Source organism: Pelobates fuscus, chromosome 6, assembly GCF_036172605.1.
Source record: "Pelobates fuscus isolate aPelFus1 chromosome 6, aPelFus1.pri, whole genome shotgun sequence".
NCBI classification, from domain to species: Eukaryota; Metazoa; Chordata; class Amphibia; order Anura; family Pelobatidae; genus Pelobates; species Pelobates fuscus.
Window position 1 is genome coordinate 1,710,193 of NC_086322.1, and position 20,239 is coordinate 1,730,431.

Consider the following 20,239-nt stretch of genomic DNA (forward strand, 5'->3'; position numbering starts at 1 on the left):
AAAATCAGGACATGATTTCTAAACTTCCACCACTCCCTCATTTTCAGGCCCACCTACACAAATCTTATATCAAAACGTTCAGCTATCCCTGCTGCCACTAGAAATGTCCACGGCTAAGCCATAGTCCTGATAGTTTTCACAATATGACCATTTGTTTGCAACTCACGCCTTCCATTGACATTCATTGAAACTCCACTCTGCAAAGCTCACATTTGAAGGGCAATTTCTAAACTGCGACTGTGCCTTCATTGTTAATATTCCAGAGACATACTATACATCAAAATGTAGGTCTGGGTCTTGTGATTCTCACAATATAAAGCTCTTCACTGTAGGATTTATAGTTTTTTAAATACGACCGTTTGAAGATGGCAACCGCCAAAATACTCTGACCTGTGCAAGGCTGCAGCAGCAAGTGATGTCATAGACAAAGCCTTTTACACCTGCTAATTTTTTATAACTGTATGTTTTAATGTAACTGTGAAGCACTTTGGGCAACAACATTGCAATTAAATGTGCTATATAAATAAATACTAACAGTTACTCCGCCCACTTAGTTGTAGACTACTGATGGAGGCAAGAACACTTCACACAATTTCCCCAGAAATTGTAGCTTTTCTAGTTCTTATTATTCTTATTATAGCCAAATTTGCCACCCTAACTCCTCCCACAGTTTTTACACTACATAGACAAAAATATACCAAAACGTGCAGATTGTTCCCGATCGGATTGCTATTACTTTGTGGAACGTTTCGCCGAATGGTTCACGGAATATCGTCGTTGTTGTGGCGAAATTTGGCCCATAGGAATGAATGGCAAAGCTAGAGTGGGAGCTGGCAAAAGCTGAAAAATCAGGACATGATTTCTAAACTGCCACCACTCCCTCATTTTCAGGCCCACCTACACAAATCTTATATCAAAACGTTCAGCTATCCCTGCTGCCACTAGAAATGTCCACGGCTAAGCCATAGTCCTGATAGTTTTCACAATATGACCATTTGTTTGCAACTCACGCCTTCCATTGACATTCATTGAAACTCCACTCTGCAAAGCTCACATTTGAAGGGCAATTTCTAAACTGCGACTGTGCCTTCATTGTTAATATTCCAGAGACATACTATACATCAAAATGTAGGTCTGGGTCTTGTGATTCTCACAATATAAAGCTCTTCACTGTAGGATTTATAGTTTTTTAAATACGACCGTTTGAAGATGGCAACCGCCAAAATACTCTGACCTGTGCAAGGCTGCAGCAGCAAGTGATGTCATAGACAAAGCCTTTTACACCTGCTAATTTTTTATAACTGTATGTTTTAATGTAACTGTGAAGCACTTTGGGCAACAACATTGCAATTAAATGTGCTATATAAATAAATACTAACAGTTACTCCGCCCACTTAGTTGTAGACTACTGATGGAGGCAAGAACACTTCACACAATTTCCCCAGAAATTGTAGCTTTTCTAGTTCTTATTATTCTTATTATAGCCAAATTTGCCACCCTAACTCCTCCCACAGTTTTTACACTACATAGACAAAAATATACCAAAACGTGCAGATTGTTCCCGATCGGATTGCTATTACTTTGTGGAACGTTTCGCCGAATGGTTCACGGAATATCGTCGTTGTTGTGGCGAAATTTGGCCCATAGGAATGAATGGCAAAGCTAGAGTGGGAGCTGGCAAAAGCTGAAAAATCAGGACATGATTTCTAAACTGCCACCACTCCCTCATTTTCAGGCCCACCTACACAAATCTTATATCAAAACGTTCAGCTATCCCTGCTGCCACTAGAAATGTCCACGGCTAAGCCATAGTCCTGATAGTTTTCACAATATGACCATTTGTTTGCAACTCACGCCTTCCATTGACATTCATTGAAACTCCACTCTGCAAAGCTCACATTTGAAGGGCAATTTCTAAACTGCGACTGTGCCTTCATTGTTAATATCTCAGAGACATACTATACATCAAAATGTAGGTCTGGGTCTTGTGATTCTCACAATATAAAGCTCTTCACTGTAGGATTTATAGTTTTTAAAATACGACTGTTTGAAGATGGCAACCGCCAAAATACTCTGACCTGTGCAAGGCTGCAGCAGCAAGTGATGTCATAGACAAAGCCTTTTACACCTGCTAATTTTTTATAACTGTATAATGTAACTGTGAAGCACTTTGGGCAACAACATTGCAATTAAATGTGCTATATAAATAAATACTAACAGTTACTCCGCCCACTCTAGTTGTAGACTACTGATGGAGGCAAGAACACTTCACACAATTATAGCCAAATTTGCCACCCTAACTCCTCCCACAGTTTTTACACTACATAGACAAAAATTTACCAAAACGTGCAGATTGTTCCCGATCGCGTTGCTATTACTTTGTGGAACGTTTCGCTGAATGGTTCTCGGAATATCGTCATTCTTGTGGCGAAATTTGTCCCATAGGAATGAATGGCAAAGCTAGAGTGGGAGCTGGCAAAAGCTGAAAAATCAGGACATGATTTCTAAACTGCCACTACTCCCTCATTTTCAAGCCCACCTACACAAATCTTATATCAAAACGTTCAGCTATCCCTGCTGCCACTAAAAATGTCCACGGCTAAGCCATAGTCCTGATTGTTTTCGCAATATGACCATTTGTTTGCAACTCACGCAGTCCATTGACATTCATTGAAACTCCACTCTGCAAAGCTCACATTTGAAGGGCAATTTCTAAACTGCGACTGTGCCTTCCTTGTTAATATCTCAGAGACAAACTATACATCAAAATGTAGGTCTGGGTCTTGTGATTCTCACAATATAAAGCTCTTCACTGTAGGATTTATAGTTTTTAAAATACGACCGTTTGAAGATGGCAACCGCAAAAATACTCTGACCTGTGCAAGGCTGCAGCAGCAAGTGATGTCATAGACAGGGCCATTTGCACCTGCTAATGTTTTTATAACTGTATGTTTTAATGTAACTGTGCAACAACGTTGCAATTAAATGTGCTATATAAATAAATAATAACAGTTACTCCGCCCACTCCAGTTGTATACTACTGGTGGAGGCAAGAACACTTCACAATTTCCCCAGAAATTGTAGCTTTTCTAGTGATATATAGTGTGATACATACCATATTATAATGATATATAGTGTGATACATACCATATTATAATGATATATAGTGTGATACACACCATATTATGATATATAGTGTGATACATACCATATTATAATGATATATAGTGTGATACATACCATATTATAATGATATATAGTGTGATACACACCATATTATGATATATAGTGTGATACATACCATATTATAATGATATATAGTGTGATACATACCATATTATGATATATAGTGTGATACATACCATATTATGATATATAGTGTGATACATACCATATTATGATATATAGTGTGATACATACCATATTATAATGATATATAGTGTGATACATACCATATTATAATGATATATAGTGTGATACATCCCATATTATAATGATATATAGTGTGATACATACCATATTATAATGATATATAGTGTAATACATACCATATTATAATGATATATAGTGTAATACATACCATAGTATGATATATAGTGTGATACATACCATATTATAATGATATATAGTGCAATATATACCATATTATAATGATATATAGTGTGATACATACCATATTATAATGATATATAGTGTGATACATACCATATTATAATGATATAAAGTGCAATACATACCATATTATAATTATATGATAATGAGTACCATTCAATTAGGTGATAGTAACAATGCCTGGATGTTGGGCTAAGGTAGCATACCCAGGATGTACTTGAACCAATCTGAATGTACCTATCCTGGTTAAATACTTTGTTGTTATAATGATATATAGTGTAATAGATACCATATTATAATCATATATAGTGTAATACATACCAAATTATAATGATATAAAGTGTAATAGATACCTTTTATAATGATCTATAGTGCGATACATACCATATTATAATGATATTGTGTCAAACTCCCTTTTTTAAGGGAGTTTGCCATGAGTTTTTGGAGGGGCCTGCTTGCCAGCCTCCTACCCTTGGACTATGGGCCCTGTGATAACCCATGTTCAAAAGCACTGTTTCAGCCCCTGGACTTTTAACTGGAACAGATTCAAACATGTGGCCATCTTAAATTGTCCAGCAGTGTTTGTCGTCGAGTGTATTGAACTGTTTTGGGCATGGGACCATGTGCACGGTGGGGCAAAAATAAGACTTCCAGGAAATTCCTTAACTCCTGAACCAATCTTGGTGATTTTTGGATATGTTGTTCACCCAGATCGGGGCTGTCAGGGGATATGTTGTATTTTGGGGTACTTTTTGGGGTTTGTAAAAATTTGTTTTTTCTGCTAGAGTCAATTGAGTTAGTCTATTGTCTTTGTTTATTGAGCACAAAGTCATTTTTTTTTTTTTTTGTAATTCAAAGTTTATTTGTTTTTTCCAAAATCAGGTAGAATTAACATTATGGAATTGGGGTACAGAAATAAGAAAAGGGGTGGGGTGGGAGGGGAAAGGACAAATTACAGGCGAACACAGTTGTACGTATGCTACAAGGTACTCTTTCCATTAGTTTACACGTTTTTCTGCTGACTCAAGGTCTACAACGTTCAGAACTCATAAGATTACAACTCTGTAAAGATTAACACATAAGTCCATTTTAACTGGCTGCGTTGGGTTTACATTTATGGCTATGTGGTTTTCATGGTTTCCCTTGCTTTTCTCTAGGGTTATACACTTCTATTACCTCGTCTCTTTTCATTTTGTGTACCTTCCTAACTGGTGTATTTACCCTCACACCTGGGTGTTACTGTCGATACCACTCACGGTATCCTTTTTCTGGTGGCGTATCCTCTATCTTACATTCCTCCTAGCGTCTTTTTGTTCCTAAACTCTGGGTTTGACACATGTAATCCACGTTTCATGTGCCTTGTGAATATGTGTGCGTACTCCGAATTGCTGCACCGCCATAAGTTCGTACTCCCAGTTTTGGTCTATCTGTTTAACTAAACCCTCCACCGAGGGAGGTGTTGTTTTTTTCCACATTCTAGATATCAGTAAGTTTGCTGATACAATGGTGTGGTATATTATCGTTTTAATGTGTTTCGGTGCGCCACTCGGTATCATGAATAGAACACAAGTTTGTGGGTTGTCCAGTCTTGGTGTTGGTAAAACCTTACTTATTAGTTGGGCTACCCCCTTCCAGAATTTGTCAAGTATCGTGCACGACCACCACATGTGTAACATCGTTCCCACCGCACTCCCACATCTCCAACATTTGTTACTTGAGTTTGGCCATATGTTGTGGAGTTTATCTGGCACTAGGTACCAGCGGTACATTATTTTGCGTTGTAGCTCCAAGTGTGAGTTACATGCTGTCAGCCCCTTATGTGCTGTATATGCGGCCTCCCATGCGTCGTCCGGGATTATCACTCCCAACTCTAAGTGCCATGCTTTTTTTATCCTGTGTAATGAATGTGATTGTGCCCTGATTAGCTCCTGGTAGCCCCAGGATAGTGTTTTCTTGAGGTTTGTAGTGCCCACACAATGTTGCTCAAACTTAGTCATTGTCCCTGTGTCCTCTATATTTTTTCTTTCCCCCAATTTGTCTGCCACGTATGACTTTAGTTGTAGGTACGAGAACGTGGTATTGCTAGGTAATGTGTACTCCATCCGTATTTCCGGGAGTGTTTTCAAGCGCCCCCTATCTATAACCTGGTATAGATGGCGTATCCCCCCCCGTACCCACGTCTCCCATGGGAAGGTTGGTATTTCCAACCCTATTGTCTGTAATGGTGTGGCTAGGGGGAGTGATTGTCTTGACACCATCTCATTTCTCATTTTATTCCACACTTGTAGTAGGGTCTGAGTGCTAGGCAGTAGTTTGTCGTGTGTACGTCTAGGGCATTTCCCTTGCCATAGGACTGCTCTCAGGTCTGTTTTTGGGGCCCAATGAGATTCAATAGCTACCCACTGTGGTGCTGTCGTGTGGTGGTTTATTTGTGCTATATTGTGGAGATACGCTGCCCTGTAGTAGGCTGTCAGGTTCGGGAGGCCCAGCCCTCCCTTCTGTACTTTCTGTTGTAGGGTTCCCATTGCCACTCTAGCTTTTTTACATGTTAATGGCATGTTGCATATTTTTAAGAAATTGTTTCGGGATGGGTATTTGTAGTGTACGGAAAAGGTATTGGATTTTGGGGATAAGAGACATTTTCACCGCTGCTATTCGGCCAGTCCACGATAGGAACTTCCCCTTCCATGCCTTCATGGAGTCCGTGAATTCCCTGTGTAGGCGTGCGTAATTATGGTGAAATAGTTGGGATTGTGTTTTTGTAAGTTTAAGGCCCAAGAATGTCAGGTAGTCGTGTCTCCAGTCCAGAGGGAACGCTGTGGTTAGTCTCGTCATCAAGTCTCCCGCAATGTGCATCCCCAACGCTTGCGTCTTAGTTACATTTAGCTTGTAGTAGGAGACCGCTCCATATGCGTGCATGTGCGCCATCAGGTTTGGTAGGGATATCATGGGTTGTGTTAATGTGATCAGAATGTCATCGGCGAAGAGGTTAAGCTTATACTCTCTACCGCCTATGGTGATGCCATGAATAGCTGGTTCTGCTCGGATGGATGCCGCCAGCGGCTCCAGTGCCAGAATATACAGTAGTGGGGATAAGGGGCATCCCTGCCTAGAACCGTTTGTTATCGTGATCTGTTCGGATACGAACCCCGCGTTAAGTACTTTCGCTGTTGGGCGGGAGTATAATGCTCTCACTGCATTTGTGAATTGCCAGGGGAATTTGTATTTCTGGAGTACTGTTTCTAGAAAAGGCCAGTTGAGGCGATCAAAGGCCTTTTCCGCGTCCAAAGACAGCAGGACCCCCTCTACCCGTCCCCTGCGTAGACTGTGCATGAGGTCTAACACCTTTCTTGTGTTGTCCGACCCCTGTCTACCTGTGGTGAAGCCCACCTGGTCATCATGTATCAATGTGGGAATGATATGTTTTAGCCTAGTCGCCTGAATCTTAGCATATAGTTTCGTGTCAGTGTTGAGCAGCGATATTGGCCTGAAATTTGGACTGCATGTGGGAGGTTTCCCTGGTTTGGGAAGCGTTATTATGTGGGCCCCCAGCATATCTGCCGGAGCTTCTGCTGTGTGGGTTATGGAGTTAAATAGATTTGCTAGGTGTGGTGCGAGTATAGCCGCAAATTGTTTGTAGTATATGTTGGTGAACCCGTCCGGTCCTGGCGCCTTCCCGTTCGGGAGGTGCGCAATGGCTTGTAGGACTTCTTCCTTCGTGATGGGGGCTTGTAGGCTCCCTATCTGCGTCTCGTCTAAGCAAGGCAAATTTACACCCTCTAGGTATTGTTCTATAGATAATCGTGACGGTTGGGGGGTGGCCGGGTCTTTACCTAAGTTATACAACGTCTCGTAGTACTCAGCGAAGACGTCGCTGATGTCCTTGGGCGTGACTTTTTTTTCTCCTTTTGAATTTATAATGAATGGGATTTTTGATTGTGCGTTCCTATGAGATAGTCTTCTTGCTAGTAATTTGCTTGCTCTATTCCCTTGGGCGTATTGCGTTGCGTTCAGCTTCCGCATAGCAAATCCCACCTTCACTAAGTCGTGCTTTTTAATTTCTTCCATTACTGCTCTAATTTGTTCTTTAAGTTGTGGGGTTGGTGTCAGTTGGTTCTGTCTATTTACAGGGAGTGCAGAATTATTAGGCAAGTTGTATTTTTGAGGATTAATTTTATTATTGAACAACAACCATGTTCTCAATGAACCCAAAAAACTCATTAATATCAAAGCTGAATATTTTTGGAAGTAGTTTTTAGTTTGTTTTTAGTTATAGCTATTTTAGGGGGATATCTGTGTGTGCAGGTGACTATTACTGTGCATAATTATTAGGCAACTTAACAAAAAACAAATATATACCCATTTCAATTATTTATTTTTACCAGTGAAACCAATATAACATCTCAACATTCACAAATATACATTTCTGACATTCAAAAACATAACAAAAGCAAATCAGTGACCAATATAGCCACCTTTCTTTGCAAGGACACTCAAAAGCCTGCCATCCATGGATTATGTCAGTGTTTTGATCTGTTCACCATCAACATTGCGTGCAGCAGCAACCACAGCCTCCCAGACACTGTTCAGAGAGGTGTACTGTTTTCCCTCCTTGTAAATCTCACATTTGATGTTGGACCACAGGTTCTCAATGGGGTTCAGATCAGGTGAACAAGGAGGCCATGTCATTAGATTTACTTCTTTTATACCCTTTCTTGCCAGCCACGCTGTGGAGTACTTGGACGCATGTGATGGAGCATTGTCCTGCATGAAAATCATGTTTTTCTTGAAGGATGCAGACTTCTTCCTGTACTACTGCTTGAAGAAGGTGTCTTCCAGAAACTGGGAGTTGAGCTTGACTCCATCCTCAACCCGAAAAGGCCCCACAAGCTCATCTTTGATGATACCAGCCCAAACCAGTACTCCACCTCCACCTTGCTGGCGTCTGAGTCGGACTGGAGCTCTCTGCCCTTTACCAATCCATCCATCTGGCCCATCAAGACTCACTCTCATTTCATCAGTCCATAAAACCTTAGAAAAATCAGTCTTGAGATATTTCTTGGCCCAGTCTTGACGTTTCAGCTTGTGTGTCTTGTTCAGTGGTGGTCGTCTTTCAGCCTTTCTTACCTTGGCCATGTCTCTGAGTATTGCACACCTGGTGCTTTCGGGCACTCCAGTGATGTTGCAGCTCTGAAATATGGCCAAACTGGTGGCAAGTGGCATCTTGGCAGCTGCACGCTTGACTTTTCTCAGTTCATGGGCAGTTATTTTGCGCCTTGGTTTCTCCACACGCTTCTTGCGACCCTGTTGACTATTTTGAATGAAATGCTTGATTGTTCGATGATCACGCTTCAGAAGCTTTGCAATTTTAAGAGTGCTGCATCCCTCTGCAAGATATCTCACTATTTTTAACTTTTCTGAGCCTGTCAAGTCCTTCTTTTGACCCATTTTGCCAAAGGAAAGGAGGTTGCCTAATAATTATGCACACCTGATATAGGGTGTTGATGTCATTAGACCACACCCCTTCTCATTACAGAGATGCACATCACCTAATATGCTTAATTGGTAGTAGGCTTTCAAGCCTATACAGCTTGGAGTAAGACAACATGCATAAAGAGGATGATGTGGTCAAAATACTCATTTGCCTAATAATTCTGCACGCAGTGTAGATTGTACAGAGTTGTTAGGCAATCTTTCATCTTAGTTTGGGTTGCCCGTTTTTGAGCGCTGGCTTTCCCTATAATTATTCCCCTGATTACCGGCTTATGGGCCTGCCATAGTGTTTCCGGAGAGATGTCAGGAGTTTGGTTAGCGGTGAAATAGTGGTTCATGTCATCTTTAAGTTTAGTATTAAATAGGGGATCTGAGAGCAGAGACTCGTTAAGTCTCCACGGGCTACGGTGTTTGTAGTCGTACGCATCCCGTAGTTCTAGTGTGGTCGGTGCGTGGTCCGACCACGTTATGTTACCGATGGTGCATGTTAGGAGTTGGTTTAGGGATGTCCCGTTTAAGTAGAACCCGTCTATCCGCGAGTATGAGTTGTGCACCTGAGAGAAGAAGGTATAATCCCTCTCTCCCGGGTGCAGCACTCTCCAAGCGTCGTAGAAGTTATATTCCCCCAGTAGTCGCGTCAGGGGTTTGCATTCCCTCTTTAGGGTAGCTGATCTGGGAGTGTTTGGTTGTACCGTAGTGTCCCACTGGGGGTCTAGTATGTGGTTTAGGTCCCCGCACATGAGTGTGACGCCCCTCTGGACTGGTTGAAGCAGTGTGATTATTTTGTGCAAGAAATTCCTCTGGTTTGTGTTTGGTGCGTAGATGTTGACTATCGTGTGTTCCACATTATTGATTTCGCATACTAATATTATATATCTTCCCTCTATGTCTACGGATTCGTATATCAGGTTGAAGGACACATCCTTGCTAATGAGAATAGAGACCCCTTTGGTTTTGGATGCCGAGGTGCTATGGAATTGCGTGGTGTATTGCGCCTGCGCTAAAGTAGTCACCTTTTTGAAGTGGGTTTCCTGCAGACACACTACATCAGGATGCTCCCTGCGCAAGTCTCTTGTGAGGCAATATCGCTTTACCGGGGTGTTTATACCCTTTACATTATGACAATATATTTTCATACTTTATGGCATTATATTTGGGTTTTGCTTTTGGGGGGACGAACATGTCTATCTCACAATCTGTGAATCTCGATTTTCTGCTTGTGTGCCCTGTTTTTTTTCGACTCACGTCGCTTGGTTTCTCCTGGCGATGTGCCAGCCTGTCCTGATACCCAAATACCCCATCTATGAGGTTTCCCTCGCTAGACCGTACCTGCTTCGGGTGATAGGGTGGGGGAGGGGGGTGTAAGGGTAAACAAAAAACATTTGCGCCTTCAAGGTATATAACTTGAAGAGCCAACAACATAACAAATATGACAACTATGATATCAGCAATACAATTGAACATTCCCCACTGAAGGGTAAGGCACCTATTACTCGGTGCCAGTGGGTGCGTGGTAAACTCTGTTATTATGTATTCATAACTAAGTGAGCACGCTAAGCCCTTGTCTCGTTGTGGATGATTTTGTGTGCGTCTATATGCCGGAGTGTAACGGCTGTGGTGAATGATGATGCGAACCCGTGTGAAGTGAGCAGTTTATTGTGGTCGCCCCCTTATTTTTTTTTTTTATATAAATATGTTAGTAGTTCCCTTATGGTGCGTTTGTCTCCCTGCATGTGGGTCTCGGATTGCAAGGCATGATCATATGCCATTTGTATAGTTAGTGTGCGTGTTGTTGTCTGCTTGTGTGTCTGCGTGCAGGTGCAGTGTATGTGTCTGGTATACTTGCAGCTCGAGCTCGCTCCACTCCGTTGGGGTCTCTGCCTTTCACAACTCAAACATTAAGTCCTCAGCACAGTTCATTTTTTGGTTCTTTTCCATTCCGGGGACAGTCTGTATTGGGCCGTCGCCGTCTTTCCCTCCTGTGTATTTTGGATGCCCCAGTTGCGTAGCAGTTTGCGGCCTTCCTCTGGGGTGTTGACTACCGTGATCGTGCCATTCCTTCTGACCAACAGACGTATTGGGTATCCCCAGCGGTACTGGATGCTGTTATTGCGCAGGGTTTCCGTGGTGTCTTTAAATTCTTTTTTTTTTTGTAGTGTGGCTGCCGACAGATCAGTGAAAATTTTTATTTGCCGGAATTTCTGAGGCAATTCTCTGCCCGCCCTTGTTGCCTGAAGGATCGCCTCCTTCACGTGAAAATAGTGTAGGTGGGTGAGTATGTCCCTAGGTGTGTCCTGTGGCAGGAACGATGGTTTTTGGACCCTGTGGTACCTGTCCAGGATCAGAACCTCCGCCGGGAGATCTGGGACCAGCGCCTGGAAATATTCAATTAGGAAGGCATGTATATCAGGTTGTTTCACCTCCTCCGGGATGCCCCGGAGTCTCAAGTTCTGTCTCCTTGAACGGTCTTCCAGATCCATGACTTTGCGTTGTGTTTGGTCCAGTTGTTGCTGCAGGTTTTGCATTTGATCCGCCATTTCGTTGTGAGCGGATGCTTGCTCCTCCACGCGCTGTTCCACTCGCGCTGTCCTGTCTCCCAGCTCCTGCATGTCCTTCTGGATCTCCCTCAGAGTGCCATGGATGGACGCCAGGATTTTGCTGGACATATCCTCCAGGCAGTTCTGAAGGAAGTCTTGTGTAACTGGCAGGTTATGTGAGCCAGGGGAGATCTGCAGCGGCAGTGTATCATTCCCGCCGTCGCCATCTTGGTCCTGGTCTGTCAGGCCTGCAGCTTTTGGCGTCGACGATCGGGTAGTAAAAAACCCCGATCTGTCGAGTTTGTTCGCCTGTTTCTTCTGCTTGGATTGAGACATATTGTTGCTGGTCGTAGATACCGGTTTTGTCCCGTTGGATATGCTTTTTCGTAGCTTTCTGGGCTAGCGTTGAGCGGAGCTCAGAACAGTGCGACCATCCGCGTTGCTCGCTAAGCCACGCCCCCCAAAGTCATTTTTTTTAATACACATTTTCAGGCCAGAGGCACACCCCCTGGACCTGATGGAACACAGGGACAAAAGGGACACAAACCAATAGGAACAATAATTATTACTGTAACACTCCCACATCCAGTCAGCAAGCCCTCCCCTCTGCCTGTGATATAATTAACAAAGACAATGGACTTACTCAATTAACTCTAAGCAGAAAAAACATACATTTTTACAAACCCCCAAAAGTACCCTAAAATACAACACATCCCCTGGTAGCCCCGATCTGGGTGAACAACATATCCAAAAAATTCCTGGAAGTCTTATTTTTGCCCCACCGTGCACATCCATGTTTGAATCAGTTCCAGTTAAAAGTCCAAGGGGCAGAAACAGTACTTTTGAACATGGGTTATCACAGGGCCCATAGTCCCAGGATAGGAGGCTGGCACACAGGCACCTCCATAAACCAGTGGTGAAGTTGCTTTCGTCACACATTTTCCCTTTCGGGGGAGACTAACCAGGTACCTGACTTTCTGTCTGTCAGTACCTGAGTTAGTCGAGTAGCCCACCCACAAAAAGCAATGACTGGACCTGGTGACTCCTGTCGTCGATCTCAGTCCTATATCCAGCGGTACAGCTGCGTAGTGGGGGGAGTTGGTGGATTAAGGACCAGGGGAGGGCAGAGGCTAACTGTGCTCTGCTTGATTCCCAGCGCTTCTGCTAGGGTGGTCTGCAGGTAGTAAGGCCTTGTTCAAAGAGAAAGGAGAGGGCTCTGCCCTGATGCCAGCTCTTCTGCTGGAAGGGGGTCAGTGAGTATGGTAGTCCCATCCACTAACCTGGAAATTGGCTGGGGAGGGGAGACCTTGTTTACCTCCTCCTCCTATTACTCCTGCTGCCGCTGGGGAGAGAGGGTTCCTCTGGTTGCTGTTGGGGGAGGAGACCGGTTGTCACTTCTCCCAATAACACATTCAGCCACTGGGGAGGGAGACCGACTGTCTCCTCTCCCTGTAAGACATAATGCAGCTGGGGATCTCGGTCGACTGCCCAGCATCCCTGTAGGGCTGGTAGAGAGACCATCTCCACCTGTCTGCTGGGGGTCTTCCCAGGACCAGTTTAGGAGGTTCTGGTACTGCTGCTCCAGATTCCATTCCTCGGTGACCAGATTGATCAGGTCTGGCTCTAGGTTGTTAGCTCTAGGGAGATCCACCATGAGTCTTCACGGTACTCATAAATGTCCCAAAAACGTTGCACTGTAGTATTCCCGAAGTCTGGGTCATCAAAGATTTCCCATAATAGACCAGGGCCGTTGTAATCCTCGCCCTCCGGTTGGACATCCCTAGCCATCCCATGAACACGCTGAACCGCGTACCACCTTAGCGCCTGGTATGCATCCTCGAGCCACAGTCCCTTCCACACTAGCAGCTCTAGTTTCTCCACCTGTACATCCAGGTGCTGCCTCCCCAGGAGAGGCATCCATATTGTCACTCTTGCCTGTAGTCGCTTGTGGCGGAACCAACCTCGCCACTGGGCATTGGAGAAGCCTGTTTTCCCTCCTCCTGCCTGCTGACTATAGCCCCTGGGAGATTTGACCCTTTAAATACAGTATTTGGGCATATTGTATTGTATTATGCTGCTGCTGGCCCTTTAAGAACCATCTGGGGACAAACTGTGGAGTTACTGGGTGGCCACCATTTCATGTATCAGAGGCACATGGTGAGAACAATGGATGAAGCACATGGTGAGAACAATGGATGGCGGCCATTTTAACTCACAGACATTGTTGTGACTTTTCTACACGGTGCCATCTCGCCGGTATTTGGTGCACAAAGATATCGTGCAGTAGTTTTAAATTATACAACAAGGGACACATTATACAGTAATTATTTTTTATATAATCTGTATATGTTATGCGGAATCTGCATTAAACTGTATCTTCCAAACCACTGAACAGATCTGGGTGAATTTTGGATATGTGGTTCACCCAGATCCCCTGGTTCTGAGGATATACTTTATATGGGGTTATTGCATGTTTTGGGGTCCCTGTGATATGTTTTATAAAACTGTATTTCTCTGCCTGTGATAATTATATTACCCATTGTGTTCAGTAATCGTATCACAGGCAGAGGGGAGGATTTTGTGTGGGAGTGTCTGTGTGTATTGTACCGATTGATTGGTTGTGTTTTAGAGCCCTGTGGGCAGTGCTATGTTTGTGGATTGTGAATAAAAGAGGCTGTATGTGCCAGTACAGTCTGTTCTCCTTGACCTCAAAACAAAGTGTCGTCTCGTTATTGGGGGAATTGGATTGTATGCTGATTGCCAGGAGTGTAAGCTGATTGTATGCTTTTCCTGTTCGGCTGTTTACAGCATTCATATGCTTGAGAGCATTCATATGCTTCTCCGGTGCGGTGGTTGTGGTGTCTGCTGCAGTGCTTGGAGTCCTCAGGAAGCGCTAGGCGCATCCTTCAACGGAGGTATCCAGTCGGGGTGCCCGTCAATCCGTTACATCGCTGTTTCCTGCTGGGGAGACATCTCACCAATGCTGTATATCCTCCAGAGCTTTGTCCCACAGCTCTTGTCTGGCGGCCTTTCTGTAAGCCAACATGGCCTTCTCCGATACTGGTCCATAGTCTACGACCATGAGGTTCTGCAACCTCCAGTGAAACGCTTCCTCCACTTCGAACGCTGTGCAAGGACTAGCTGGTTCCATATCATGATGGGTAGAGACGCTGCACAGTGGCTAGCGTTGCCCTCAATAGAATTCCATACAATATTGGTGTCTGCAGGGTGCTGCTCCTCACACTAGGACACCATCCCACCGCTGCCACAAAATGTGACGGAGCTCCCTGTACCCTGGCTGGGTACCTCCGCTGACGGATGCTCCTAGTGCTTCTCAAGAACCATCAGCACCGCACCAGACACCATAAGCGCTGCAGACTCCACAAAGCGCTGTAGTTTGGTTGGGGTCTTGTCGTCTCCTTCCCACCCTGGTCCAACCTCTGGATCCAGAACCGCATGGAAAGGACCTGTCCATTTTTTTTTTCTCTCACATTGTACTTTAGGCATGGATTCGCAGTTACTGTTATTTGTTACTGACAAAGAACACCTCGATATGTGTTCAGCAACATCTCCCGAGTACAACAGTGCCCCCAATGTACAGGTTTTATGGGTTTTTGCAAACTTACAGGGGTCAAATGTAGGGCTTTCCCCTTTTCCATGTTTCCACATTAAAAATTTGCCAGCTTGGTTTGCTGGGCCTATGTTGCCTTTGAGACCGTATAGCAGCCCAGGAATGAAAATTAACCCCATCATGGCATACCATTTGTAAAAGTAGATAACCCACGTTATTCAAAATCAGGTATGTCCGGTCTTTTAAACAGAATATATGTATACACACAACACACGTGCTCCCCAGTAGGTAAAAAATATATAAAATAAATTTACCAAATGTTAGATTGTAAGAAGAACCTTCGATCTTCTTAATACAAATATACAAAATACAATCTACAGGAAGGAATGAACATAGAGAAATATAGTGTGGTAAAATTAAAACACCATAAATGCGCTGAATAAGATTGCACTCACAGGATTCAAATGAAATGTGGGCGTATAAATAATCTCTCAGGCTTGACGGATAACTGCAAACTTCTTTTGGACCTTGTTAGAAAAGGAGAGACACACAAACCATAGTGCACCAATCGAATATAAAGTTATGTAGTTTTATTAGATTGCACTCACACAAAATCGGTTGAAATCCAGCATATCAGTCACTCAGGGAATCACAGTGTCGACATCCTTCTTCCCAAAGTTTGATGTGAAAGAAAGCCGGATAAAAAAACCATAAAAAACTTTAAAATAACACAAAATAAAAAATATACAATAAAGTTCAATAAAGTGCTGTTGTGGTCCCTCCGCAACGGCTATATGAAAAATAATTACTGTATAATGTGTCCCTGTTGTATAGTTTAAAACTACTGCACGATGTCTTTGTGCACCAAATACCGGCGAGATGGCACCGTGTAGAAAAGTCCAAACAGTGTCTGCAAGGTACACTGCCGCTGGAGAGGGGAGACAATGCTCTCCACTCCCAGTGAAACACACTGCTGCTGGGGATCTGGGCTGACCGCCCAGCATCCCTGTAGCTCACCCTGTCGCTGGGGAGGGAGGACACTACTCTCCTCTCCCTGCAAGGTACACTGCCGCTGGGGAGGGGAGACAATGCTCTCCATTCCCTGCACAACATACTGCCACTGGGGATCTGGGCCGACTGCCCAGCATCCCTTTAGAGCCGGTAGAGAGACCGCCATCCCATTTCCACCTGCCATCTGTGGGTCTTCCCAGGACCAGTCTATGAGGTCCCTCATTTCTGGGGCTGGTTGGGGAGTAGATGGTACAGACCCCAGGTCTCCTGATAACGGGCTTAGTTGTTGGGGAGGAGGGACAAAACTCAACGCTCCAATGGTGTACAGTCCATAAGCCCCATCAGGTTAGAACCAGGCAGTGTTACTGCATCAAAAAAAGGGCATAATCCTGTTCGAACTCCCCCTGCTCTGGTGGTACCTACAGGGCATAGGGTGACTGACTGGAGCTGATCAGGTGCTGGTAATCCTGCTCCAGTTCCCATTCCGGGACGGCCAATGCAATCAGGTCTGGCCTTAGGTCTTCAGCCATAGGGAGATCCAGCATGGCCTCTCTGTAGGCAAATATGTCCCAAAGCCGTGACTCGGCCACACTCCCAAAGTCCGGTTCCGCAAAGGCCACCCATGATAAGCCAGGGCCATTGTAATCCTTGCCCTCCGGTTTGTCGAACTTGGCCATTCCGGGAACACGCTGAACCGCGTACCAACGTAGCGCTTGGTATGCATCATCACGACCCAGTTCCCTCCATGCCAGTGAATCAAGCTGTATCACCAACTCCTCCTGGGACTGGTCTCCCAGCATAGGCATCCGTAGGGCCACTCTGGCTTGTAGTCGCTGCTCCTTGCTGGGGAGCCACTCACCTCGCCAACGCTGGACACCCTCTAGGGTTTCTTGTCAGGGTACCTGAGGCCTCTACCTCTAAGGGAGGTAGAGACTTGGTGGTGTATCCGTCCAGGCGAGCTGTCTCCTCCGTTCCTCGCGGTTCATCCAGTCACTTAAACACCGGCCGCGAGGAATCCACGTCCTTTTCTAGCAGGACGCTCAATACGTGACGTCATGACGCTAGCACGAGCAATCTGTCACTCAAGTGTCCGATATCCAATCGGTACTTTTCAGAGGCGTGATTTCCATCCAGAACCAGGGTATTTAAGCTTACTCCTTACTTCAGCTCATTGCCCTGTCGTGGTTCTAGCTTGTCTAGTCACTCAGTGCTCTGGTATTCTAGTTTGCTCTTTTGGTTTTGACTCGGCTCGTTGTACTACCCTGTTTCTCTGTTATCCCTTGACCCGGCTTGTCTCTCGCTTATCTGTCTTCTCGTTCCCTCGACCTCGGCTTGCCTCTGACTATTCTTTACTCTCGGTACGTTAGTCCGGCCATTCTAAGGCCCGGTATACGTACCTTTCCACTCTTTGTACTCTGCGTGTTGGATCCCTGTCCCGATCCTGACATTACGACAGGGCCAATGGATCCTGCAGGTACAAACAGTCAGCTTGGTTCTTCGGATCCCAGGTTTGACGCCATGGAACATAGGATGGATCAGATGGCTTTGGCACTACAGGCACTTTTGTCTCGTGCTAGTAATCCACCTGAGGAGACACGTACTCCTTCTATCTCTCCTGCAGTCTCAGGTCTAGAGGTAGCCACTGTAGGTGCTTCTTCCCGTATTACCCCACCAGTACGTTATGGCGGGTCACCGGAGAAGTGTCGTGGCTTTCTAAACCAGATTAGCATCCATTTCGAACTACAACCCCGCTCTTATCCTACAGATAGAGCAAAGGTTGGATTTATTATTACTCTGCTCATTGAAAAAGCTTTGAGATGGGCCAATCCTTTATGGGAGAATGATAATCCACTCGTCTATAATTATAATGCCTTTGTAGCTGCGTTTAGAAGAACTTTTGACCCTCCTGGCAGAAAGGTCAATGCAGCTAGATTAATGTTGCGCCTTAAACAGGACAATCGAACACTTGTGGATTATGCACTAGAGTTCAGATCCTTGGCGGCAGAAGTTAAGTGGAACGAACAGGCTTATATAGATGTGTTTCTGAATGGGTTATCAGATGTAATTCTTGACGAGGTCGCTACTAGAGAACTCCCTGAAAATTTGGAGGATTTAATTTCTTTTATATCTCGTATTGATGAACGCTTAAGAGAGAGGCAGAACACTCGAGATAGGACCCGTAGACCCTCCTTTAAACTAGCGCCTACCTTTCAAATCTCTGAGTTCGAAGACTTACGTATTCCTGAACCTATGCAGATAGGCAGTACTCATCTCACTGAAAGGGAGAGACAGTACAGGAGAAGGGAGGGTTTATGTATGTATTGTGGAGTCAGGGGTCATTTACGCCTAAATTGTCCCAATCGTTCGGGAAACGCTCGCACCTAAGTTCCTCTAGAGGACAGGCCTTGGGTGTTTCTACTTTGTCCTCTATTCACAACTACAAGGAGCTCAGGCTTGTGTTACCCGTTTCTTTAAAGTGGGAGAAGGGAGTAGTTAAGACTATGGCACTAATCGATTCTGGAGCTGCTGAGAGCTTTATAGATCAGGGTTTTGCTGCCAAGCATGCTATTCCATCCCAGTTAAAAGAGACACCTCTGGCTGTTGAGGCCATCGATGGTAGACCGTTACTTGAGCCTGTTATTTTTCATGAGACCATACCGATTAACTTGACTGTTGGCATCCTGCATAAAGAGGATATATCCTTGATGCTCATTTCTTCTCCGTCTATTCCCATAGTTCTGGGGTACTCCTGGCTGAGGAGACACAACCCTATTATTAATTGGGAATCAGGGGAGATAGTTTCATGGGGAGAGAATTGTCAAGAAAAATGCTTGCGGAAGGTCTTACCTCTTGGATTAACTAATACATCGAATACCTCTGACAATCCTACAGAGACACAAATTCCGCCTCAGTATCTAGATTTAAAGGCAGTATTTGACAAAAAGAAAGCCGATACCTTACCCCCACACAGGTCCTTTGATTGCAAAATTAACCTACTCCCTGGTACCATGCCTCCCAGAGGTCATGTATACCCATTATCTATAAAGGAGAACTCAGTCCTAGAGGAATATATTCACGAGAATTTAGACAAGGGATTCATCAGGAGGTCCTCCTCCCCTGCCGGGGCTGGATTTTTTTTTGTTAAAAAGAAAGATGGTTCTTTGAGACCTTGTATTGATTATCGAGGCCTGAATAAGATAACCATTAAAAATGCCTACCCGATTCCCTTGATCACCGAACTCTTCGATCGTTTGAAGGGCTCTACAATTTTCACCAAGTTAGACCTCAGAGGGGCATATAACTTGGTGAGAATCCAGCAGGGACATGAGTGGATGACGGCATTCAATACTCGATATGGTCACTATGAATATACCGTCATGCCTTTTGGGTTATGCAATGCACCAGCAGTATTCCAAGATCTGATTAATGAGGTTCTTAGGGAATTTCAGCAAGAGTGCGTCATTGTATACCTAGATGATATACTCATTCATTCTAGTGACATTGAGATTCATCACAAACAAGTCAGGAGGGTTTTGCACAAGCTTCTCCAGCATGGCTTGTACTGCAAGTTGGAGAAATGTAGCTTTGATCAAACCCAGGTAACCTTTCTCGGCTATGTGATCTCTGGGGAGGGATTTAAGATGGATCCGGATAAGCTCCAATCCATTCTAGAGTGGCCTTTACCCACAGGTCTTAAAGCCATACAGAGATTTATTGGTTTTTCCAATTATTATAGGCGCTTTATTAAGGGCTATTCTTCCATTATTGCACCTATCACTAACATGACCAAACAGGGGGCTGACACTAAGAATTGGACTACTGAAGCTCTCCTTGCGTTCAAGACTCTCAAGGAGCTTTTCGCTTCCGCTCCAATTTTAGTTCACCCTGACACTTCTCTGCCATTTTTGCTCGAGGTAGACGCATCAGAGACTGGTTTAGGTGCTGTTCTATCTCAAAGGTTGGGTGTTGATAAACCATTACATCCATGTGGATTTTTCTCTAAAAAATTGACCGG